Below are 26,841 nucleotides of genomic sequence, written 5' to 3' on the forward strand. Positions count from 1 at the left end.
CTATCACTTCCAGGGCTCAACAGGTAGAACCTTCCACAGAGCTTCGTGGGAGGCAGTGTACCACAAGGGAATCCAGGAGGTCAATTTTCCATGGGCCAAATGAACCAAATGATCCCAGTCCTCCCAAAACAGAATCAGGTTCTTTGCTATTGGTTCTTCAGGTAGAGTTTTTGATCCATTTGAACTACATTTTAGAGTAAAAGAGTTTATTGTATGGTTCAGGGTTCTTAATTTGTCAAATATTAAGGAAAAATGGAAAATTACTTCAACCACTTAAATAGATTTGTAGTCTTTTCCTTTATAAGGTGTTTACAGGTGGATTTGAGAGAACAAAACATTGTAAGGTTCCTTATAATCACCTGATTTGTGAGTTACTTTTTCAAGTTGCATCTAGGGAGGATTTATCTGAACCTTTCTATAAAAAGTGGAATTGGAGGTTTAACTGGAATTGCAGTGCTTTTAAAAATAAATGCATTATTTTTAATCATAATATAATAATATACAATATGTTCAACAAGAAAGGGTAAAGGTACTCATAATCCCACTATCCCACCATAACCATCTTTAGTCCTTAGGGATCAGCCTTTGTCTGTTGGAGAATGACGCATCTGCTGAGTCCAGGACACAGAGAAGTCCAAAGATGTATTTCCCACATTAACATCTTTCACTGTTAAGAAAATAATTTTGCAATTTACATTTTCAAAAGATAAACTCCTGCTCCCACACATTACTATTTTGTGAATATAATATTATTACATTCTTTTTACAAATCAGAAAATAGAGAGAGGAAATTGCAAATCATTCCCTGGCTATTTGAGACAAAGATTCCAAAGAAAATACCACATTCAGTCATAGCAATAGCATATTTTAACGATGATGTACAACATGGAGAGACCCTGGAATTCCAACTTTGTAGCATCAATATACCCCAACATCTCCACACATACATGATGCCTGTGTAATCATGGGTTCAAAGTCAAGAAAATTCAATATCTAATTCTAATTGATCTTATACTGACTGAAAAAAATTACACATGTAAGTTTCACTCTTTGAATTTCCAGAAGCAGATGCTAATAAACTGCTAAGTTTTAAAGTAGAACTCTATACGTGTTGTTTCCTTTTTACTATATGTACTGATCCATTTAAAATCTATAGCCTAGCACTTCACTGGAAAGCTTGTCCAAATGCCTTGCAGAGATGCCTATTGTCACAATTCCACTCACATGTACACACGGGTATCAACACAGGAAAGGTGGGCACTGGAAGATCGTAACAGACAAGGATTCTTGAACATAATTTCCCTGAGGAGGCCCACCCAGCCCCAATCATGCCACAGTCCCCATTCCCTCAGAAGGAGGCTATATAGTTTGCACTGAACTGATTATAGGACCCCCCCTCCCCCTACCACAAGTGTTTCTGTGTCATTTTCTTTTATGTTGTTCTACAACCAAGTTAGACTAAAACCCTCTGAGGGAAATATTAGTCAAATAGAAAGTTCTTAATAAATATTATGAATAGATTTTTTTCCTTTGCTTTCATTCACAGAGCCTAGGATGATAGAGACTCTTAAAAACAATGTTGATAATTATTGTAGACTACCTTTGGGGTTTTTAAAAAAGGAAAATCTTTTAATGCCAGGGTTATAAATCTTTTACAAATGTTATTAAGAATATCACACAGCTGTATAGTACTCAAAACTGTATGATGCTCTTTTATACTAACACTCCCATTTAATAGTAATATCAATCTGAGTGGTAGTTTTCCTAATTAGGAAATCAGATACAGACAAGTGAAAGAATTCTCCTTGGTTATGCCATAGTCAGCAGGAGACCCTGGGCTAGAAGGGATTTTATTTCAAGATACTATGGAATTAAAGTATGTACAAAGACCACAAATACAACAAACACAACCCCCCTCCAATAAAACACACACACACATCAAAGACCACCAATAACAGAAAATACTTTAGTGAACAGAGATAGTTTTAGAAACTGGGTCAGTTTGCTTCTGGACAGCAAGCAGAAAGACTGGCCTTGTTCTATCAAGTACTTTCCATCTCCTTTGAAAGAGAGAAAACCTGGTTGTTTTGCAACCCATTCAGTTTATGAAGGAGCTTAGAGAAATCTACAGCTTAGAAAGAGACTGCAGCTTAAATATAAAGCATTAGAGGTAAAGATACCTGAGTTACCATGGTGGAAGGAAGGATTTTTTTGTATTCTATTATTTGATGTTTCTTTTGAATCTTTTAAGAAGTTGGATTCTTCCAGTACCGAACAAAAGGAAAGTAGAGATGCCTTTAAAGGGTGCCTTGAGAATATCAAACCCATAAGCCAATGTGTAACTTCCACTCAGTGGATCCTAACAGAGTTGGTTCAATGGGCAACAAAAGCCTGTGGTCAACCTTAGGCTTCTAAGAGGTTAATAAAATGTAATTCAACTTTTCAGGTGGGTAGAAGAAGTGTGTGTAAGCAGAAAGGTGGAGACAGAGAAAGTGTAAGAAGAAGAAAGAGAGAAATGAAAAGAGGAAATCAAAGGGAAGGTGAGCAAACAAGGACACCCAAACACAGGTTTGGTAATATGGCCAAGTGCCCTTCACCAGCCAGGTCCTCACTACAGAAGAGAGCCAGAGATTCAGGCTCCTGGTGACAATTCCACATCCTATGGCTTCTCTAGGTTTATATACTCTCATGGCTCAGCGTCAGCAAGTGGGAGCTGCAGTAAACTTAAGACTGGACCTACCTGTTTCACCACTATTTATTTATCATCAACCGCCACCTACCACAGAGAGAAGCCTATTTTACCTGGATCACTGCTAATGTGAGGTATGGTGAGAACAGCATAAGCCCACTTTATTCTATCTTCCTTACTTTAAAGAGAAGCTTCAAAGTGTCAACGGCTATTTTTGTGTGTGTTGTGTCTAGGCCCTTGAAAATGCGATAAGTATTTATAACCAATATAGAATGGAATATGATGAGTTGGGATTTTCTCCCCACTCCAACTCCCTACCCCACCCCACTCCCCTTTTTTTTTGAGACAGGCTCTTGCTCTATCACCCCAGCTAGGGTGCAGTGGCATCATCACAGCTCACTGCCCTCAAACTCCTGGGCTGGGCTCAAGTGATCCTCCTGCCTCAGCCTCCTGAGTAGCTGGGATACAGGGGCACACTACCATGCCCAGCTGATTTTTCTATTTTTTATAGAGATGGGGTCTCACTATGTTGCTCAGGCTGGTCTCAAACTCCTGGCCTCATGTGATCCTCCTGCCTCGGCCTCCCAGAGTGCTGGGATTAAAGGCATGAGCCACTCCGCCTGGCCTGGACTCCCTTCTAAGATGTTCATTCTAGAAGCCTTTTGTAACATATCTCAAAGTTGGGTAGCTCAGGAACTCCTATGGGAGATGGGCCAATAAGAGCAGGCAGGTCACTCCTCACAGTGTTAAAGGTCTTGCCAGCATTTAGTTATATTGCACCCTGAGGCCAGTCTGTGGAATGGATTCTTATCCCTTCCCTTCCCACCATCACACACAGCCCCTTAAGCAGGGGGCTGGAGCAAAGGACTAACGCCAGACCTGAGAGCTTGCAGGGAAGGAAAAAGTAAAGTAATAACAAGATGAGCAGGCTTCGGAGTCTAGAGGAAATGCTGTAAAATCTAGGACTTAGTAGCTTGGGAGATCAAATGAACAGGTGAGAGAAATAGCCCTAATTTAGGGTTGGAGAAATTTACATGTCTCTGAAGTTAAGTACTGACAACCTTCAACTGGAATCCTTGTTCAAGACTGAATAAATGTAAGGCCACTTTATTACAGAGAGTCTAATCTCTCCCTTTGACAAGAGGGAGGCTGAAGCCTGGTGCTGGGGTTAAAGAATCCAAAGGCAAAGGAACAAACTGACCCCTGTTCCCTGCCCCAAATGCACACACACCTCTCAAGCGGCTGGCTCATTCCTTTCTTCCTAAAGAAGAGGCAGGAGGAACGGAGCAGAGCAGCCTGAGGAGCTTCCTACAGGTGCTTCTCCATCCTCAAAGCTACAGCAGACGTGGGCTCGGGTTCTTCAGGACTTTGGTGTCCCTGCCATCCCGACACTGAGGCAGCAAACACATGAGAACACAGTTCCACCCCAAGAGCAGGGACAATGTCTGCCATTCTGCTTTGCTTCCCTGGGCCCTACCTTCAAGCATATCATGGAAAACATACCTCCTAAGCCAGAAGGATGAGCGCATCTTCCCACAGAGCATCACCAAAGGCCTTCTTCCCCAAGGATAGGCTAGGTGATTTGAAAATTAATATTGCGAAATTTTAACTAGTATATGAGTTGTGGTTCAACAGGAAATTGTGATAAAGAAGAGGAAACAAGAGGGTTATAAATTATGAAGGAGAGACACACTGCTAGTAACAAAAACAACAACAAAATGGTCCGAGAGCCACACCAGGAGGAATAGAGGCCAGTTAAAGGGCCAAGGGTGCCATTTTGGGCACATGGGCTAGGGATTTCCCATACTTAGACAAATCGTAAGTCAGGATATTTAGATTCACGGATATCACTACAAAAAGTCAATCTCAGTCTCCCAGTGATTTTGGACTTTCTCCGTTTAAAGGCACAATACGGAAGAGCCCCCTAGAGGTTACTTGGGCCAGCCCACTTCTCTTGCCTGGATGACTATCTAAACCAGGGGTCATAAATTCAGATGCCCACAGGGTTAAGAAAGAATGAGATGAGCAAATGGTCAGGCCTGAGAAGACACTGGGGGGTAGGGGGTGCTTGCCTTCTAGCTCCAGCAAAGTCGGAACAAGCCACATGTGCCTAGAGCTCTGATAATCAACAAAGAGATTGAGAGATTATGTAGAGTTTGCTTTTTTAATATTGGCAATTTAGGCTAATACTTTGGAAATCCTGTAGGAGTTGGATTTGGTTGGCCAGTTTGGGTCTTCTATTGTATACCTTTCATGTCAGTCAAGGGATTCTTTGTTCCTTTAAATCTCTAGGGGTGGAAACTCCAAAACTGCCTCCAGGGCCAAGCATTGGGGGGGGTGGGCTGGGGGAAAGAGTGGGCAATGCAGGGGTCAGGAATGAAATCCCATGGTTTGAATATCAACTCTACCTCTTTGGTGTGTGATTTCTGGCAAGATACTGACCCTCTCTGAGTCTCTGTCCCTTTATCCCTAAAATCCTAAAATTAGGGGTGGAGGTGGGTTAGGGGGAGGAATCCAGCTCTGTCACCCAGGCTAGAGTGCAGTGGCATCATCATAGCTCACTGCAGCCTTGAACTCTTGGGCTCAAGCAATCCTCCTGCCTCAGCCTCCCGAGTAGCTGGGACTACAAGCGAGTGCCAGCACACCCAGCTAATTTTTTTTTTTTGTAGAGACGGGTCTTGCTCTTGCTCAGGCTGGTCTTAAACTCCTGGCCTCAAGTGATCCTCCCACCTTGGCCTCCCAAAGTGTTGGGATTACAGAGATAAGCCACAGCACCTGGCCAGGAAAATTCTTTATGTCTCCTGAGATCGTTTCCGGGATTAAATGGAGCAACACGAAAAGACGACTACTTGGCATATAGTGCTTAAAGAAGATGAGGCCCTTCCTTTCCTCTTCCTGTTCCCCCAACACTATTCAACACAACCTCATTCTGCCTTAAATTGGAGGGAGGTGGTTACCTCGCAATTATCCTGCTGGATTATAAGCATTACAAGAGAACAGATCTTGCCTGTTTCGTACTAGTACCCAAATACCCAGCACCCATCCCCCTGCCTTACACACAGTAGGCACTCAATATATCCCAAATCTAATTATGATGTTTAGGAAGATCTTCCTTAAATCTGGCACCAGTTGAGCCTATTTCCTTTCATTCTATCCTCTTCTAATACTTTAATGTCAATATCTATATCTACTTCTCACTTGGCCAGAATATTTTGAGGTTAAATATTTTAGAAATCCAAATTAAGAATAAAATACTAAAGAGTTGTTTTCTTAAGAAGCATGGTATCACTTCAAGGCCAGCAAAGCACTCTCTAGGTACAACTAGCAACATCAGTCTTTGCATGCCTCAGAAGAAAACAAACACAAGAGATTTCATCACATTCTTGATAAATTAAGGAATCATGCTTTAATTTTAGTATAGTCAACTCATGTTTGCCAGTGGTGCATGTAACTACGTGGGGAGTATATGGTGGCTGTTCTAGGCAACTCCTGACCCATTTGTCTACTTCGGATTGCGAAGGCTGAATTATGAATTATTCATCTAGGACAAAGGTGTATCAACCATGCCTTACTACTTACCTGGGTTTCTTTGATTTTATGCTAAAAGAATCCCAGAGTCCTCCAAACAATTTCAGCTGCCCTCTCCCAAGGGTGGGGGGAGGGGTTGCCGCATCACTCAGACAAACACATTTCCTATGATTTGGTGGGAAACTGAAAAACCTCAACAGACAGCCTAATGGGTTGCTTCAGAATGACCCACTGAAATGGAAGCAGTGACAAGGGAAATTACTAGGAAGGTATCTCTTTAATGAAGCTTAAAAGGACCAGCTATCTCTCCAATAAAAGGTTTCCAATTAAGGAATTTAAATATTCTCAAGAAGACCTTGAGGACAAGCTGTAATGAGAATGGTCACCTGAACAGGGGTTAGTGCTTACAAAGGAAACTCATCTGCTTAGTAAGCCAGAGTGGGTCTGATGCCTTGTTCCTCTAGGAGGAAACTTTCATTAACCCCCAGAAGAAAGCTCTATTCGGCATGACGGGCCCTGGTGGAAAGCAATCGCAGGGACTCGCTGTTAACCTCTGCTTTCCCAGGGCTCAGATTCTGTACTTTTCATTACCAGCTTCCCCTGAGTGTGGCTTGCACTTTCGGAGGAAGAACCACGTCCTGGATTGTTAAACCTCTCCACGGGGATCTAGTGTTTGCTTGTCCCAGGGCTCAGGGTTTTCAATGCTCTCAAACCAGTTTCTGGATCAAAATAGCTAAAGTTCCCCCACCACGCAGGTAGTGTAACTGCAGACCCCATGACCACTCCAACAGCGAGGTTGCGTTTCCTTCCCCTGCTCCTCGCCCAGACACATATGTTCAAATTCTCTAGGGGGGGAATTCTTCTTGCCCTCTTTTCACAAAAGTTCCTGTGTGGGTATAAACCCCAAAACCCCTAGATTCTAGAGCCTACAGCCAGGTCCGAAACACTCAATGTCTTCTGGCACCTGAGAGTTTCCCTTTCCTGCTTTAAAACTTACATGTACCCAAAAATATATTCTTATTTTATCCAATATACCTTAGGATTTTTGGGGTGGGTGGTCAGAAGTGGGCCAGGCTGCATCAGCTCAGTACACTGTTCTGCCAGAAAGGTCCAGTATGGGGTTCCCTAAACTCAGTTCTGCTCCATTTAGGTCCCATATGTAGCCATTTAGCTGCCATTTAGGCTACAGCCAGAAATACATTCTTTTCAGCATAAGCTATATTGCTGTGACTTGCCCTTTATCTCGTCCTCATAACAGAGTGGCACTGAGTAAGAAAGGGCTTATGGGCAGCCCAGGCCGTGAAAAACCTACCTCCAGCCAGCATCAGCAGTCCAGGAAGTCACCCCAAGGAAGCCGGTCACCTTCCTGCTCAAGGCCGCACTCTTCACACACAACTAAGTCTGTCCTCAGCTCTGTGGAAAGGAATCTGCCTCCTGTTAACTTTTCCATGATTTAGAAGTGGATGACTGCACACTGATGTTTTGGTAGAATGAGAGAAGCAAAGGCGGCAAGAAATGCAACAAGGGCACAGCCACCTCACCACATCACAACCGTGGTCTGCAGGGAGTCGCTGCATTCTCCAACAGCAAACAGCCAAGAGAACAGCCACAGAAACCGGCTCCAGCAGCCGACCCTGGGGTCTCCTCTGATCTCATTACAGCAGTCCACACTAGTCCTCACAAAACAAACAGAGGAAATTTATGCCTGCCTTAGCCTGTGGAAAGCTCCACATTCCTTGTTAACGAGAGTTCCAGCTTCCGAGACCACAGCCACTGGGATGGGGAGGAAGTCGGCTGTGCTCCCAAGAAAGAACTGTCACCGCTGCTTTTCCCCCTTTCTGGGGCTGGATAGAAAGGCAGTGAGCTTGGGGCCTAGGCTGTTTATTTGGGTCCCTGATGCAAAGTTCCCTTTCTGCTAATGTCAACATCCCTAGGTTCAGAAAGCAGGGCCATTTCCTATTGAACAGCTCTGGGAAAGTCGCTATAATGCAGCCTTTAAGGGTTCCACCTGCGAAGGCCAGAATTGCAAGAGGTTGTTCTGCGATAACAAAACTCCAAGTCTTCTGGTGGGAAATTTCTCCCTAAAATACTCTTGCCTGCACCTTGAAAAACTTTACCTAACTTGGGATTATCCCTTAAAATGGCAGGAGGTAAAACATTATTTTATATCCTTTAATTCAATCTTATAAGTAACCAAGTGGCTGGCTCATGAGGTAGAGGGTGAACTTCTAAACCACAGCAAGAATGTAGAACAGTCGTTCTGAGCCAGGCTGACTTTGCCTCCCAGGGGACTTCTGGCAATGTGTGGAGACATCTTTGGTTGTCATGACTGGGAGAGGGCACTACGGGCGTTTAGTGTGTAGAGGCCAGGATGCCACCTACTATGCACAAGACAGCCCCCAGAATAAAGAATGATCTGGTCCAAAATGTCAAATCGTGCTGAGACTGAGAAACCCTGATGCAGAGGAAACACTCAAGGATATGGATAGATTTAAAGTAATGCCAACTCATAATCACATTAAATAATGTTGATATCGCAGAGTCTGGGGACTCCAAAATGCACACAATTAACAACCATAAAAATTTACCAATGCTCTCCCCAAGTACAATAAATGAAAGCTGCCCTGTAACTACGCAGAATAAGATTATCAGAGTTGCCTGGGAAAAAGTGAAGCAGCTTCAGTGTGAGACTGTATTATCAGCAATGTTGTGAGTGCCTCGTTTATTCCAGGTCAGGGTGTGATCTGAGTGCCAACTATCAAAATTCAGTGGTGACTATAAACAGAAAGATTTTACGAGCTAAGTTCCGTGATTACTAAAACTGTCCGTGTAACCTAAGTATATCTAGGTCTGGAAAAAAATGGTAAAATGTTTCAACTTTTAAAATACCAACAAAATATGAGGAACTATGGTGATGTTGACCTACATTCTAGGGTGGCTAAAAAAAACCCAGCTGCACAGTAGGGTTGTAAATAAATACAGAACTGCAGAAATGCATCATAATGAAAATGATCATGGTGCATATTTTGAAATGCTCCCCATTTATAATTTTCTGTTCCCGTTTCCAAATATTCCCTATTCTCTCATGGCACACTTGCATTACATTTGGTGCAAGAATGTACATTGAGATAACCCAGTCATCATTCTCTTTGAGCTCTTTTATTCCAGCAAAGGAAGAAAAAAAATCCCCATCTAAGCACAGCTATTGCATGTAAGCAAATCTGAAGAAGAAAGAGAAGAATTTCATGAATGAACAGGAGACAATTTTTTAATGGAATGTTTTAAAGGCTTGTGGTATAAACAGTAAACAAAACTGATTCACTAATGTTAATACTGTCTGCCATGATGTAAAACCCAGGCTTTTTTTTTTTTTTTTAATGCCCCAGAAGCTAAAGGAAAATAAATACTGTGGTAGGGAAAAATGATACCTTACTTGGCATTTCAAAGTCATTGCTCAATTCTTCTTGAGCAAGGAAACCAAAGTAATGACTTTATTTCACCTACCACAATTATGGTGCACCTCCAAGCAATTCTCCACCATCTCCCACTTTCCTCCCTCCACTCAAAGTCCTGCTAAATAATCTCTGGAAACCATTAACCAAGAGCCCGGTTCCAATTTTCCTCTTGGCCCTCCCCTGCTGCTTCAGTGTCATGCTGGCGTCAGGACAAAGCAAACTTGTATTACATCACAGAGCAAACTCATTTTCTATAAACCAGCCCGTTGGTAGTTTACCGCTACTGGAACCCAACGCTGTCAACAGTGTGGTCTTTGTTCGGTGGGTGTTGCTGTACAATTTCTTTTTTTATAAGAAGTCTCCCCACACCCCCTTCCTCTTTCAAATAGAGGCGAGCTGCAGGAGGCGCCGTTCTAGCCGGCCCCGCCCCGCTCTGTAAACTAGACATTACCTTATACACAAATGACTCTAGGCATTCCTCAGTCTAGCTGCCTCGCTGCGAAATTCCTGCGCTCCCCAGCAGCAGGGCAGCGCACGCTCCCCTGGCCGCCCCTCCTCTTCCCTCTCCCCCACCCTCCCTTTTTTCTTTTTTCTTTTTTTTTTTTAATTTCCACTGCCTCACTGTGTTTTTGTGTAAATGATCTCACATGACTCAACAAATCCATCTGCCTGAAGCAGGCCAAGTCTGGAGCCCTCCCAGGAGGGAGGAGAAGAATTGCTTTGTGGAAAGGACCTGGAGCTCTGCCCTTTCTCTGGCTCGAATTACCCGCCTGTCAGGCCTGACGGATTTGGCTAAAAATAAAAGGAAGCGGGCCGTGAAAAGCAGATGAATGGGCTCAGCAGTTCCTTAGATAACACAGGCCTGCTGTTGCCCAAAGCTCCCCAAACAGAAACTTCAAATGCAGGGCCTGTGAGTGCCGCGATGTGGCTTCCAGGTGAACGGGGGCCGTCAAACCCACTGGAGTTGGGGGACAGGGCCTGGGTTGTAGATTTCGGTTTTAGAATGTCCCTCTGTGTGTGCGTGCGTGCGTGCGTGCGTGCGTGTGTGTGTGTGTGTGTGTGTGTGTGTGTGATGGGGGGGGAATCAGTCTAGTATAAAAAGGTTCTCAGAAAACAGTAAAGTTCAGTGGAGTGAAGGCTTGGCTTGTAAAGAAAAGAAAAAAATGTTGTTTCCACTACAAAATTACCCTTCTCCCTACCTCCAACACCAGACATTTTCAGCCTCTCTATGATGTCACTTCTCCATTCAGAGCCAGCAAAGAGCTAAAAGTCCTTCTTGTAAGTGTATGCCCAGCGCCTGCAGTGGGTATTAAGCACTTAGGTTGGCAATGTAATGACACACTGTAACAATCTGTAATATGAAGCAGTCAGCAAAGCCCTGGCTCTGAAAGCTATTTCTCCCGACCATTAACCATATGTTTGGCTCCTCAGATAGCCAAGCGGGTGTTCCAGCTTACCATCTGGTTTCTATCCACACAAGCAACTGCAAAGCACAGGCTACGTCCCTCTGGAGCTGCGTGTTTCTTTTTCCCTCTCTTTTCTGCTCTTCCCTTCCCCCTACCTCCTCCCAGCTCCTTTGGTTCCCTCTGCTAAAGAATTCTCTGCCATCCATCACGAGCAAAGAAAACTTTACCTGACATGGCAGTGGCAGGGCCATTACGAATGCACAGCTGTATTGTAAACACGCCAGAGGGCCCTTTACCATTCATGGGACCGGTACCCCCCCTTCCTCATCTCGTATGGAGTGCTGACACTTGATCCGGCATGTTAAAAATAGGTACATTCCTGACAGATCCAGGGGTTGCTGTGGTGCCCTTCATACTCACTTCATATTCTGGGAGCAGGGTTTTAACACACACACACACACACACACTCACACACACACACTCTCTTTCTCTCTCTCTCTCTCACTCTCACCCCTCTGCATTCAATCTGCCTGACGTCAGTCTCACGCAGGATGACATACCACCACTGCAAATAACCAAGTTAACTACAGGTTTCGATTCTTTTTCTGCCCTAAAGGATTCGATCCCAAGTGCATATTTTTCTGAGGGCTTTTTCCCCTTCCCTAAAGAGCCCAAAGTAAAAGAGATTACACTTTAGAAAAATAAAAGCATACAGCCATTTTCAACAAACTGATAACTTGCAAAACACATGCTTATTTACATGTGTACTTTTAATAGTACACAACAATGAAATAGAACCTGCTATTAGAACGCATAGGATTGTCTCACAATGTTTCCAAAATATTTATCCCAGAGTTTCTCCTTTACAGGATTTAAGGTACTTTATAACCTTTAAAAATACATGTTATACAGAGATAACTGATATACAGAAATTAGGTCATTTTTCTCCCTATCCTCAGAAAAATAGTATCTATATTAGCAGCCCATTTTACTGAATTAAGAAATTAAAGTTAATTCTTTCTTACACCCTAATCAAAAAAAAAAGGCTGGTTTCTCACATACCAAGAACGAAAGGAAGAATATCATTAAAAAGTGATTAACCAGAATGTCAGATTTTATCAACGTGGCAGGGCTGCGGAGGATTTGTCAGGGGAGCAGTGTTTACTCAGGCTAACGAGGGTGCCAGGAAAGCTACTACCTGGGCAAACTTCTTAAACCCACTGCCCTTGTCAGTCCTCATTTCTGTGATCTGAAATAGGTGTTGTATTAGCTATTTCTACCAATAAGGAACATTAAAATTCCGCTGCATGTAGGTTTCAGAGAATGACAGAAAGGGAATTTTAATTTCAGAACCCTTAGGAAATTGGCCACAGATGATGGGTTCTATTAAATGCTGATTTTGGCCCCAAACCCATAGTGTAAACTTAAGATTGCATTAGCTTTACTCCCAAGAAAGACAATGACACAACATAATTAATAAAATGAAAGAAAAATTATCAATTCAAAACTTCAACATCTTCACAGTTAATGACCTGTTTTTCTCAACACTGCAGAACCATTGCATCACAGGTATTTATGCTTTTCATAGCTACTGGTGCTTGGGACCCCTTCCCTTAGCCCAATTATACCCGGATCCCTGGGTGTGGACCTGGGCATTAGTATTTTTGAAAAGCTTCCCAGTTTCACGCAGCTGGAGTTGAGAAGTCTTGCCCTATGTGTTTACATAGCACGATATGAGAAACCACCGCATCAAAACCAAAATGAAATCCTTAAATTGGAAATGGAAATGAAATTTAGGATTAGAACAGTGGCTTTCAAACTTGTTTGGAAGTGGTATCTTTAATCAAACAAAATCTTACATAAAATCCCTGTAGACAAAATAGGCAAAAAATAATAATTTATACTGTCGTTTACATGCTCTTAGTCTGTACAATACCCATGGATTTTATAAATTCAAATTTATAAGCTTTAAATCAATCTAAGTCACCCAGGGGGAACAAAGAGGACATTTCATTGAACGCAAAATCTGAAATTGGGGTTATGGCTGAGAGGTCCAGTCCTATCTGCTTCAGCATCTAATTTTTTCCATGGCCAATGGTTAAGCTGATCAAGGCCTGATACATATAAAAATTACTATGTGTGTAGTAGGGTGAATTCATAAATTAATTTAATAAACGTCCATTAAATGTTTACTACACACTAGGTACTGCCTTCGGGGTCATCAGAAGAGGAAGTTGCAGACTTTTCCTTGAGTAGCCCAGTTAAAAAGACACCTCAGGGGAGAACGGCAAGAAGTGCAATAAGGTACCAAGGGACGCTACTACATGGGGAGGAGTGGCTAATTTTGCCTGAGAAAATGGGGCATAACCTCACCAGCATGGGACAATTAATCAGGTCCTAAAAGTCTGAGCAGGATTTCTCAGAGCTTGGGAGAAAGGGAAGGACTTTTCAGGAAGAAGGAACAGAACGTGAAAAAAATAAAAACCCGTAAGCATAAACAGAGCTGTTGAGTCTGGGGGTTATGAGAAATCCTGTGGGGGACAGGGCTGGGACATGAGGCCAAAAGGTAACAGAGGCCAGGTTACAAGAAACCTTGGCTGTAATGATACAGTTTAGACCAGTGCAGGGCTACAGAAATACAGAGTGAACCAAACACATAATTTAAAATTTTCTAGTAGCCTCATTAAAAAGGTAAAACAAACAAACAAAAAAATCAGGAGAAATTTATTTTCATGTTATTTAACCCAATATATCTAAAATAATCTCATTTTAACATGCTACCAACATAAAAATATTAATGAGGTATTTTAGTTTTTTCATACTAAGTCTTTGAAATAGGGTCTGAATTTTACACTTAGAGCACGTCCCATCCCAATTTGAACAAGCCACATTCTAAGAGCTCAATAGCCACCTGTGGCTAGTGGCTATTGTGCTGGGCAGCACAGGCTGAGCCCTTATTCTGCAGGCAGTGCAGGCTGAAGGACAAGCCTGGATTTGTTTCACAGGGAGACAACTGCAACAACACTGTGGAGAAGCAGAGGACGCACTGGGTCTGAGAGAGGGCTTGTGAGGAGCTTGAACAGTCCATGCAAGGGACGAAGAGAAGGACAAGGCTCAGACCAGGCAGTGGCAAGCAGGATGGCATGGAAGGAAGGGTCAGAGTCACAAGATACTTCTCAAAAAGAATTCAGAAAACTTTAAATGACTGTACATGTGAGATAAAGGAGAAGGAATCACAGAACCATCAGATATGTATTTTTTATGCTAAAATCTGTGCTTAGAGTGAAAGGTCACCAATTGTGTATTTAATATGAAGTTTCATTGTTCCTTTCAAGCTTGCTTCCTTCTGCAGTGGAATGCAACGTCATTTAATAAACGTGCTGAGTACCCACCATGTGTTAGGCAATGCCAGGCACTGGGAAGCAAAGCTGAATGGGATATAATTCTTACTGTCAAGGGTCTCAAATATAGTGTTGAGACAAAACAAGTTACAATGAAGTAAGTGCATTAATAGAAAGACGTGCAAGGAGATCTACAAAATGTTCCATAAAGTATAACTTAGGACTATTTCATATAATATATCCAATGGCACTTTTGAGGTGGTAGGGAGTGGGGCTTTCAGATACTAAGGCCTGTATCAATTGACTTTTAAAAGTGATCCAGCATGCAATTTACTTCTCTGCTTGTACTTGGTTTTACTGTATTAAGAAAATCCTGATACTCACAGACAACTAGTCATCACTTGTTATCTGAATCCATGCTCTCAAAACTTTTCAGTTTCGACAAATTTTCAGATAAATTTCTTGCTATTTTCTACTCTTCTTACTGTCTGAAACTCAGAAGCCAAATTGACATAAATAATGTTGTATCCTTTGCTGTTGGAACTCACAATGGGAAATTTCTGCACCTGAATTCTGGAAATGAGCAAATTTGAATAGCAAGGTATAGTTGTAATGGAAATTATAACAGTTCTTTAGCACTTCATTTTATAATCTCATGATATGCCTAAAACTAATCCAAAAGCTTGAGAAAATGCAGTAGTCAGATCTTTTTATTTCAATCTTAATCACTAATGATAATCTGATAACTACCTGATTTCCTTAAAAGTCAAAGAGTTTCCAAAATGTAAAGTGGGTGTACATGACCCTATAACACAATATATGTCACTAGGTGATGTGTGTTGTGTTCACCTATTGTACAACTGGCCATCAATCCACACAGAAGCCTGTATCACACAAAGGCTCTGAAGCCCTGCCTGGCATGTAATCAAGCATGCTGAGTACGTGTGACAGGAGGAATTTGCTTGCTCAATTTATGATCAGGCTGGAATATGAAAAACACTGGGACAGAACTTCCTGATCACTGGATCACTTATAAGAAGTTCCAATATATAAGCCAAAATAGCTGAAAACACTTTATTTCAAGGTTAACTTGACAGTCCAATACAATACTCTGGTGGTCCCAATGTGTCAAAATTTGGTATGTAACACATTAGTGTGCATGTTTTTTATTAGCTATTTAAAAAGTTTAAAATATACTAAAAATGAAATGCAAATTAAATGTTTGCAGAGCCTCTCAAGTATCTCCAGGGAACTTCCACAGACCAGAATTTGAACATCACTGGCTTAGGGACTTTGAGGTTAAAATGTAAATGTAAGAGCAACAATTTGGTGTACCTACTATTTAAGGATCATCAAGTCATTTCCAAACTTTAGCCCGGGACAGAAACCATTCCTCATTATCCTAAAAGCAGTGAAGCTGAGAAACAAAACTGCACAAAGTGTTTTAAGATTCTCTAGTGAGTTAGAATATATTTAAAAGGCTGAGACCAAAATTTGAGATACATTATTCATTTCTCAACATTGTTCATCCATTAACTCATTCAACAATTTATTGAGCACCTACCCTGTGCCAGGTACTGATCTGGAAATGAGAGATAACCAGTGGGGGAAAAAAAAAGACAAAATTCCCTACCTTTGTGAAATTTAAAGCCTAGTAGAGAAAGACAGACAATAAACACAAATAAGAAGCATAAGTTATTTTTGTTATAAGGTGACAGACGCAATGAAAAAAAATTGACTGGAGTCAGAGGAATTGGAAATGCGGTGGAGAAGCAGGGCTACAATTTTAAATAGGATGGTCAGTGTGGGCCTCACTGAGAAAGTGAAAGTGGATCAAAGATTTGAAGGAGGTCAGAGATAAACCAGAGGATAAACCAAGAGAACCAGTGGTTCTCCAAGCGGGGTCCCACGACCATAAGCACTACCTAGAAGCTTGTTACTAGCTCAGAAATGCTGGGATGGCACCCAGAGGTCTGTTTTAACAAGGCCTCCAGTTGATTCTGATGTACCCTAAAGTTTCATAACCAACTGCCCTGGAGTAAAGGCCCTCAAACAGGAGCATGTCTAGGATGTCCTACAGAAATAGGGATGAAACCAGGTATCTGGAGGTGAAAGCCAGGAGGGGAGTGACAGAGATGCTTAAAGAGGGGTCAAGGGTAGCCAGAGCATACATAGCCTTAAGGTCACAGTGAGGCTTTTACTCCCAGGGAAATGGGCCGCTACCGAAGGATTGCAGGCAGAGGCAGCCATGGCCTGACATATTTTAAAACATTCATGCTGGCTGTTGCGTTGAGTGGAAGCACTACATTACTTGTTTCAAGAGAAGACTCCTTAACTTCTAAATTTTACTTTGGGCAGTGGTGTGCTGCTAAACGGTTAAAAACACACTCTGGGGTGAGAAGCTATGATCTGCAGTGTTTGCTGATTTCCATGGGGTAAACTCTCCCACCATGGCAGATTTCAAGCTGCCAACATGATTCACCGAACATGGAGTTGTGAAGACATGTGCATAATCGACTCACGATACTGACAGGTCCCAATGTCACTGCTACCATAGAGAACATTTAAAAATAATGGGGAATGTTGTGATTATTTCATAAGTCTATATAAATGCAGTGTCTCCTATTGGTATATTACTGTTAATCAAACAGACCCCAATTCCTTACAAGTTAATGTAACAATACATTAACTTCATTTAAAGAAAACCTTATAAGCATGAAACCCCAATTTCCTTTACTCAAAAAAATCTATTTAACTTTAGTTAGCGTTCCTCTGTTATTGCATTTTGTATCCTACTCTAATTAATATTTTGTAAATATTAATTTACACAAAAGTACATACTGACTAGGATTTGCCATGCAGAATATATGGGGCTGCTACTCCAAGAGCTCACATAAATCCCAGACAGGCCATCAGGGAGCGTGTGTGCATTAAAAGAACAAAAGTTTGCATCTATCTAAAGATGAAGTGAAGTTTGGATAAGGCCTTCATCCATTTGATCTGTCATTAAGGAACTTTTTTAGCTTAATGGAATGCCCTAATTTCTGTCAATGAGATTGCAGTCTGTGAATAACACTTTAAAAGTGCAGCACCTTCTATAAAGCAAAAGATAGCCCATGAATTCTTCACAAACAGAAAGTGTTTACTACTGTCAGGAGTATGCGCCACACATCCTTCAGTCTGCAAGATCCCCCAGCAGTGTACCACCCACACTCAGACCCCGGGCAGCCAGATCAGCAAATGTGCACAAGTTCGCACTCCTGTCAAACAATGGGGTCTTTCAGGCCTTGAAATCTCGTGAAGAAACAGGCTGAAACGTCATGGGAAAAATTAGGAAATATTGGAGAAAAACAGCTCACAAAATGAGGGGTGGAACCACTTGCTCACATGTTCTAATTCCTGAACAAAAAGAAACAACAGTGACAGCCCCCTGCCTGCTCTGACCCTTCCATTTCAAAAGAGAGGCATCCTAACTCCCTCTTTCTTTTCTTGCTGATTAAAGCAACACGATGTAGACAAGACATCAGAATGAGAAATTTTTAAACCTAAAAGAGCAGAGTTAATTTTAAAAGCTTTACCCTCAGGAAAGCATAATAACCAACCCATACTACCAGCCTTGTTTGGTGATCTAAAATATGAACACAATTATAGACCAACTGGACTTCAACAACCACACAAAGGAAAACAGATACTCCTAATGTGCCTTTTTTAAAATTAGCCCTTCCAGTATTCTCGTATTAAATTTTACACAATAGCTAGCTCCACCTCAGCAATCCTTCCTTATTAACTGCTATACCCAATTTAAGCTTTTCCTACCAGCCTAGCTAGCTGACCTAGTGGCCTGTAACACTCCATTTCCCACCCCCCAGCCTTTGCCAAGAGTTGTTGCACTTGCAAATTACCTCCCCTCTTATCCAACAATCTCTATTGATTCAAAAATCCTAGTTTAAGATTTACCTATTACAAAAAGAATTTCTAGATTAAAAATCAAGTACATTTGCAAACTTAACCAACAAATTTACACTTCTGCTTTAATATACTTTCACAATCCAACTATATTTTCCAGTTGATTATGTTAATCTGACTTTAGTAAACTCCCTGAGGATAAAGTCTGAGTGGATTCTTCCTTACATGATCTCCAACTTTCCACCCTATCACTATCTATCTGTATGATGTTATCAGCTGTTAAGCACTATAGGTATGTCAGCTATTGTCTCCCAACAGTGAATGTGAAGGTCAACTGGTTTTTTTTTGGGGGGGGAGAATCATAACTGGATTATTACATAAAGTATTATACAGGAGAGGTGTTTATTTTGCTCTTGGAAGAAAAAGAAATGTGTTAAAACCATAAAAATGTTTTTAAAGGTAAAACAACTTCAAAAGAAATGCTCTACGTAGTGAAAATAAGACAGTCAAATGAGGCTGAGAACTTTTCAAAGATATCTTACAGACATGTCACCAGTATCACTGCAAGAGCCTAAGTATAAGAACAACCTTTGGGGAGAAACCATCATTTGACAGCAAGGTACAATTCCGAGTCAGGTAGTGAAATGAGCAGAATTACATGCAAATTAATCATACCAGCTAAAATGCAAGAGAGATGGTGGTGAGATGCTGTCAGAGAGTTAAAAAGCAAGTTCCATCCACAGAGGTGATCCCACAGTCTTCTCAAGGCAACACATCTGTGAACTTACAGACCAAATTCTTAAACCCTTGGTTCAAACTCTGCTGTGTATCAGAATCACCTGGAGAGCTTTTTAAACTCCATTGCCCAGGTCACATCCCCTACTAATAAAATCAGAATGTCTGGAGTGGAAGCAAGGTGATTCCAATCAAAGTTTTAGAACCACAATTTAGCTCAATGAGGAAAGAGCACAGTTACTACATTAAAGTTGGTGACAGTTATGAGCAAAGGCTAACTTTGACACTTCTAAGTGGGAAATCACTAGTTTGGTTCAACAAGAAGTCTGTGCTCTGATCCTCATAATTGGTGTATTACATAGTCCTTAAAAAGCCTGAAATAAACTTGTGGCTCTGGGATTTAGACGAGGAGAAAGAAACTAGGCATGATAACAATGATAATTGGCATTGGTGATAACAATGATAATTGGCATTGCTGCCCGCTGTGCCGTCAAGGTATTCAGCGTGAGAGCAAGCAGGCTGGATGCGTGTCCTAGGTCAGTCACCTGCTGGCTGTGGGGCAACAGGCAACTACCCAACCACATAACTCCAGTGTTCCATCTGAGGCAGTGGGGCCCAGCCCTGGCTGCATATTAGCAACCCCAGAAATTCTGCCTGACCTGGAGTGGGGTCCCAAGATCCCTATATTTCAAAAGTTCCCCAGGTGATGGTTATGTCAGACATGTGTGAAGAACCACAGGCAGAGAGGTTACGAGAGGGGTCTGAGGTCATATCATGTGGGTACAAATCCCTGCTCCACCAGTTACTAGCTGTGGCTCAGTTTCCTTATTTGTAAAAATGGAGATAATTGATAATAATTCCTTTGTTGTGAAGCTTAACTGACTTAATCCATTGACCTACCTCACTGGGTTATTGTGAGGGTTTGGCATAACACCTGGTATACAGCAAATACTCAATTATATATATATATATGAGATATATATATGTGTATACATGTGTATTTCTCATAAGGATTAAACAGCGTAACATATGTAAAGTGCTTAGCACGGTGTCCATACAGAAAATGCTCAGTAAACATCAGCTGAGCTGATGATGCTGACACAGTAGTGTCAGCAGGACAACTTACTGCAACTGCTGTCTTTTGTCTGAGATTTCACCCTTTCCTCACTGCATGGCAGCTGGTTTTCCTCAGAAATCCACAATTATAAGATCTCAAAAATTATGGGGATGGGGAAGAAAATTTTTGCTCTCTGGTTTGACTGTTAGGAGGCCCCACTAACCATGATGGGTAGTTCTACTGCAAAGTGACGATAGGAATGTGAGCTTAATGGCAAAGAAGAGCTATGTGGAGACCTGGCTCTGCCCCCACACGATGATAAATAGCAGAACTTGACAGCCAGAGGAAACTCAGCCCCCTCATTTCCTAGGGGAATCCAGAGTTGAAATGTGTTTTGCTCAAGATCACACTGTGAGTGGCAGAAGTGGGATCAGACTTGGGAACAGAGCTCTTTAGCTCCCAGTTGCTTCCATTGATCATCCCTGGTGAGGAGCATGCCTGAGAGGCGCATTAGCTACAGAAGATGCTGTCCTTGTGGCCAAGGCCAACGTGAGGGGTGAGGAATGTGGTGCCCTGTTTCCCAGCTGCTTCCTTCCTCACTCTGCCCGATTCCCTTCCCCTGTCCAAATTCCCCACCCTGCAGGCCACTTCCGGCTGAGATGGAAGATATGGAGCACTAGAAAGCAGCTGTGGTTTGTTTGTGGCCAAACTGTTTTCTTAGTGATGTTCAGTTCCAATTTTATAACATAAGATAATTATAAAAAGGGCTTAATTTCCCAAATTTTCATTATATACAACTGTTCAGGGATGTATGTATATTAATGGATACGTGCATACCTTTTATCCACTGACCAAGGACAGGAAATCCTGTCTTTCCGTTCTTAGTCTCAGACACTCCATCTGACTATTTTCGCTGACAAATATGACCTTGTCTAGGTTTTGCGGGAATTTAAATATTCCCTCAATGTCATTTTTACTTGACCTCAGCAACATGACCAAACTGCAAATTCAAATGCCATTAAGTAAAGGTACAACATTCACATCCTGTTACCAAAGCCCTCTCCAATTCCAATTCAGTGACCCTGGGCCAGAGCCTAATCCAAAAGATTACAAAGCAACATCCTGATGAGTTGTCATGGCAACCCCTAGATGTCAGATATTTCATGTCGTCCCTGGGCCGCAAATTCTCATTTTTAAGTCTACTCATATCCTACTATTTCATGTATAACAACCAACTAAAATGCAATTTGAAATGTCAGCTGCCAAACATAATAAGATGCCACTTGCTATTATAGCCAATAATAAAAGATTTCTAGTTGCTTCTGTTTCAAAGATACAGCAAATCACTGTGTATTCTAAGTCCACTGGGCTGGTCCTCAAAGAGAGGCTATTTAGCCAGACTTCCTCCATTTTCATTTAATTAGTCAATATTTAAGAGAGGCTTGGAGATGAAAAGAACTCTAGTGAAAGCTAGGCATTATTATTTTCTGAACCGGAGGAAATGCACTGATCTTCAAACTTTCAATAGACACAGAATATTTGGTCCAAAGAGAGAAAGAGGGGGGAAAAAAACCCTGATTGTGATCCAAGCCTCTTTAGGACACAAATATACAAGGGTGCCTTGCAACAGTTTAAATTCTTTATAACGGATGGGAGGGAAATACTTATTACTGAAATCCAGGTAAACAAAACACCTTGCTTTAATCAGCAATTTCTATCCTTTTCACATGCTGTATCAATTCACCAGCAGTGGCCTTTATCTTAGGTGTAATGGGATCAAAACCTCTGCAGCAGTCTCTCTCTTGCCTGCCTCAACCTGTGGCCCAGGCTGAGCACACCTGGGGGCAGGCTGAGCCCAAGACAGCCAGGAGCTCTAGGATGAGTAAACTGATGCGGGGAGATCACTCTTGAAATTCCCATTAGCTAAACAAAGCATTAAAATCACCTTTGCAAATAGCAAAACTGATTGCTAGAGTTGTGCTGCTGATTTTTATTTTCCCTGCTTATCATTTAACAGAAATGTTAATGAGAAAAGAACTGTCCGGGAGATGAACAACAGGCCCAGAAGGGAAGAGAAATGAGGACACAGAAAATACACAAACCAGATTATCAGTCATGAAACAATCCAGAAGCAAACATATGATAGACCACACTATGAGGGTGTTTTTAATCCTAAAAACAAGTGGAACAGAGAGAGGAGTGCAGTATGGCAGCATGTCAACAACTTGAAACCAACACTAACCAGTATTGATGAAGAGCTGCAAACTATTTTTCTGCTAGAATTTTAAGAGAATTTTTCTCCTTTAAAGTTTTGAAAATCACTTTCCATGACACTTTTCTTTCCCTCTTCACAACAGCTGCCAGAAAAGTTCAAAACCACATTTATGGCCTGATTCTAGCAAGTCCTTAAATGGTCTTCTTAACATCTTTTACTAATTCCTAGCCTCATTTTCTTGCTTTTTGTTATCTGCTTTAATAGGGAGTACCTCTGGAGCCAAATTAAATCTTTTTGTAATAATGTTGGGTTATTATTCAATTGCTAGCCTTCAGTAAGCCTCAAATATTTACGGGGGCTTCTCTTCCAGATCATCTCTCTTTAATCCGTGAGATGGGAGATTTCATGCTTAAACAAAAATTTGTTTCAGTTCACAGAGAAGCTGAAACAACATCAATTTCTCATACTTGTTTTAATCACATTTTAAATTGATAAACTAAAATAGAGAAGACAGCTATGGTAGAAAGCTGGAACCATGATGAGGTGAGAAACCACGTTTTTTTATTTGGGGGCATGCACTCATGACTTTGGCCAGCACCCAGAAGACAAATTCCCTGTGGTAAGGTATTGGACTATCACCCAATCCTTTCTTCTGTGTGAGAACGTCACTTTGGCAGATCTACGCCCAAGCCTTCGCTGGGCGTAAGTCTTCAGCCTGCCTTGGATGGCTCGTTTGCCTCCATCTGCCTGTGCACACAAGCTGCCAGCCCCACTCTACTCCCAGCAAACTCTACTTGGCTATTTATAGTGCTGGCTTAGGATGACATAGATTTAGATTTGAATTCTGCATCCTTTACTGGCTGTGTGACCCTGGACAAGGCATTAAACTCTACAAGTCTCAGGTACCTCACCTGAAAATTTGGAATAATAAAGTGCCTTTTGGGATTCATGTGAGGATTAAATTAAATAATGCTCATAGGGTCCTTAACAAAATGCCTGGCATACCACAGTCAATACTCAATAAATATCAGCTATTAGTATTACTATTATCATTATTATAATTCTTTAAAGAACCATCAGTGCTCATAACCTCATTGTCTTTACATCTCCCAACTCCATCCATAGGCTCAGGTGCAAATCTTCCCAGGATCATTTTAGTCCTCTGTGACCAGAGACAGTGCCAGGCACAGCCCTGTGGACCAGGCACAAGACAGCACACCTAAGCAGAAAGAGCGAGACCTACCAACCCTTTGAAATGAAGTTATACCTCACTTTTACACAGCCCATTTACATTTTTAGAGATTGAGCGCTTAAATCAGATTTAGAGTTTTCCTGTTGGTCTAGAGATCCTGCCTTCTTCTGGCTCTCACTGTCAGAGCTACAAGAGGAGAACATTCCCACCTCCTTATCACCTCTTTCATCAGCCACACGGGTCTTCTGGGCTGCGCAGATTGGGGAGCTAGTGATGTAGTTAAGTTTCCTGGAAATACAGGCAGCAATTTCCTGTGGCTTCCTCTGTTTTTGATGTAGAGCTGAGCACATGTAAAAACTAAACACAACAAGGATCAGTGCTTCAGTCAGTGGTGGTGCAAATGTTGAAAAATACTGTCATTTCCTCATAAACAGATTCAGAAGGGCAGAGTATAAGCCATCTTTCAAAGAGCAGCTCCCTAGTAAGAATCTACACAGTGCGGTTGTGAGGTGACAGTGTGGGTATAAACTAACCTCCCATGCCTGTATATGTAGCTATGTCCTCCTGCTTGCGCTGGCGAACATTTCCATGAACTTACTTGCTTACCTGTGTGATCAAGAACCAAAATTTCCATGAAGGTCAATGTTTTGCATAACCCTGAGGCTGAAAACTCTATGGTCTGGTCACAGGGCTTCAGTTAAGATTTCTCTAGAATTTGGGACCAGGTCAGAAAAAGGCCACCCTCTGAAGTGGAAAGTAGTAAAAATTTGAGGTGAGATAAACTGTTTATATAACTATCCTAAAAGGCAGATTAGGATTAAACAAAGCAAATGCACACTACCATCTGGGAAAACAGCCAGGTTCACAGAAGGTGCTCACAGTATATCGTTGGAATGAAACAAAGAAAATAGTATCTTGGTCAATGATACCACAACCTGCTAAAGGAAGAGCCCCAGAAGCAGGATGTACAGTCTGCACAGGTGCACACAAATCAGAGTGGACCTGGATGGTTTTGGAGGCAGGCAGCCTACTGCTGAATCCCACCTTTGCCACTCACTAGCGGAACGACTCTAGGCAAGTTACTCAACCTCTCTAAATTCCCATTTCCATGTGTGATTTCTGTACATTACTGGCTTCCCCTCCTCTGTGAAAAGCTGCCCCTCTACACCAACTGGAGCACCCATCATCATAGCTGGCCACTTGGCCCAAAGACAGCTCTCATTTACAGGACACAGTTAAGTCATTTTTGCTTATTAGTCTGTTGCTCGCAATCAAAAAAGTCTTGGTTAATACACCTTGTTTGCAAAAGTTGCTGTGAGAATCAAATGACATCCCCTCTCACAAGAAAGATAAATCGCTTAACATCTTTGTTCTCAGTTTCCTAGTCTAAAAATGGAGCTAATAATGGTAACTATATCATAGAGTTGTGAGGATTGAGTCAAAGTAGATAAAGCATTTAGAACTGTAAACATTCAGTGGTTGGCCATTATTATTACATAGGTGGAACTGTACTGATTCTTGTTAAGGACTGTGTAAAAGTCACTGATCTAGAGAGAAATAGTCTTCAGTTAAAAAAAAAAAAAAAAGCCAGGTTCAGTGGTGTGCACCTGCAGTCCCAGCTACTTGGGAGGCTTAGGTGGGAGGATCCCTTGAGCCCAAGAGTTTGAGTCCAGCCTGGGCAATAGTGAGACTCTGTCTCTAAAACAATTTTTTTTTTTAATTTAAAAATGTAAAAAAAAAGAATCATTATTCTAGGTGATCCAGCTTGATGGAAAATCCCTTAATGACAATTAGAAAAGATTCACTTGTTCCTGTCAGAATTCAGGAAGCTCTAACATTCTGCCACCTGAGTACACTTACTGACCAAAAGGATGTGGCCAAAGCAAATGACCCACATTAGTTGTGCTGCCTGACCTCCCTCTTTCTCATTGTCAAGGAATACAAGAGCATCTCAGGTGGGAATTCACCTCCCACAAATTGAATTGTAAGTCAATTCTTGGAAGTCACATCTCTCTCAAATAAGTAATAAAACTGATTTTGGTCCCGTGGCTATCTGCCAGGGCTATGTCCTTATGAGGACCACCTGTGCAACCAGCCAGCCTCGCTCTTGTTCAAATCTGTGTTGATTGTAGCTTGAACCTATTTTACTTACTGACGAAATGCAGCTTCTCTTTCACGTCTGCTTACTGTGTAATGTAATTACTAACTCATTCATTCATTCATTCATTCATTCACTTGTATAACAAACATTAACTGAGCACCATGTGTCAGGTGCTAAGTTAGGTGCTAGATAAGCAAACAAACACAAGCAAGAAACAATCCCCAAGATGCTTAGAGTCTAGTGAGGAAGGAAGTCAACTAACCATAAGAAAACAGAATGCTAAGACCAAACATGTATGTGAGCCACAAGGAGAGCTCAGGTCTGCAGAAAGAGTTCATGCATTCAGCACGCAGCATTTGGGACTCCAAAGGTTTGCACAGAGCACAGAGAGAGTGGAGAGGGTAGGGGGAGTGGACTGCAAAGATACGTAGGTCCTAGTTCATTCTGGAATTTAGGTGCCTTGCAAAGGAATGTGTTCTGCTAAGGAAAAGAAGTCTTTGGAAGATTTTAAGCAAAGTTACGACATGACGTTCAGTTTTGCCTTTTTGAAAGATCATTCTTGTTGGCAGTATGGAAGATGAACAGTCCTATGTGGAAACTAGGAGGCCAGTAAAGAGGTTACTGTGTTTATCCAGAAGAGAAATGGTAAGCCCTGAACATGGGGGGATGACGGAGGGAGCAAAAAAGACAGACTGTGGAATTCCAGAAAATGGGAGGACCTGGATTCCATGAAGCTATTCTACTTTAGCTCATTGGATGAAAAAGTAGGCCTGTCATTGTTCAGCCATGTCTTGAAGAAACTGAGACTACAAATTAAAATTGAAGACTATATTACTTACACTATGTCAATGATCCCATTGTGAAATTGTGCAAAACCAATCTCCAGGACCCAGGAGGGCCAACACTCTTATTTTAGAAGCCCAGAAAAACTTCAAAGTACAGAGAAAGGGCCCTTAAGTTAAACATTCCTTCCTCCTCAGCAACCAATCAAGTGTTATTGTGACCAACCAGACCTAAAAAGCTCAGAGACATCTTGGGCTCTCTGTCACCTTTGCAGGTTAAACAAAATTCCCCAGTTCTTGGGCCCAGTGTAGTTTTATTCTCTCAGTATCTCTCTATTTCCTGCCACTCCACCTTACAAAATATTTTCCCTTTGAATTTAACCAAGTAAATGCCATGAACCCTACCATAATGTTAATACTGTCAGTGAGCATAC

The 26,841-nt window shown here is 41.7% G+C and overlaps 1 long non-coding RNA gene across 1 annotated transcript in view; it reads right to left on the reverse strand.

The window, feature by feature from the left end:
• The window catches only part of LOC123633075, a 181,040-nt gene that overhangs the window by 100,844 nt on the left and 53,355 nt on the right, over window positions 1–26,841 (reverse strand). The window lies entirely within an intron of this gene.

The sequence above is a fragment of the Lemur catta genome, chromosome 2 (genome assembly GCF_020740605.2).
Source record: "Lemur catta isolate mLemCat1 chromosome 2, mLemCat1.pri, whole genome shotgun sequence".
Classification (NCBI taxonomy): Eukaryota; Metazoa; Chordata; class Mammalia; order Primates; family Lemuridae; genus Lemur; species Lemur catta.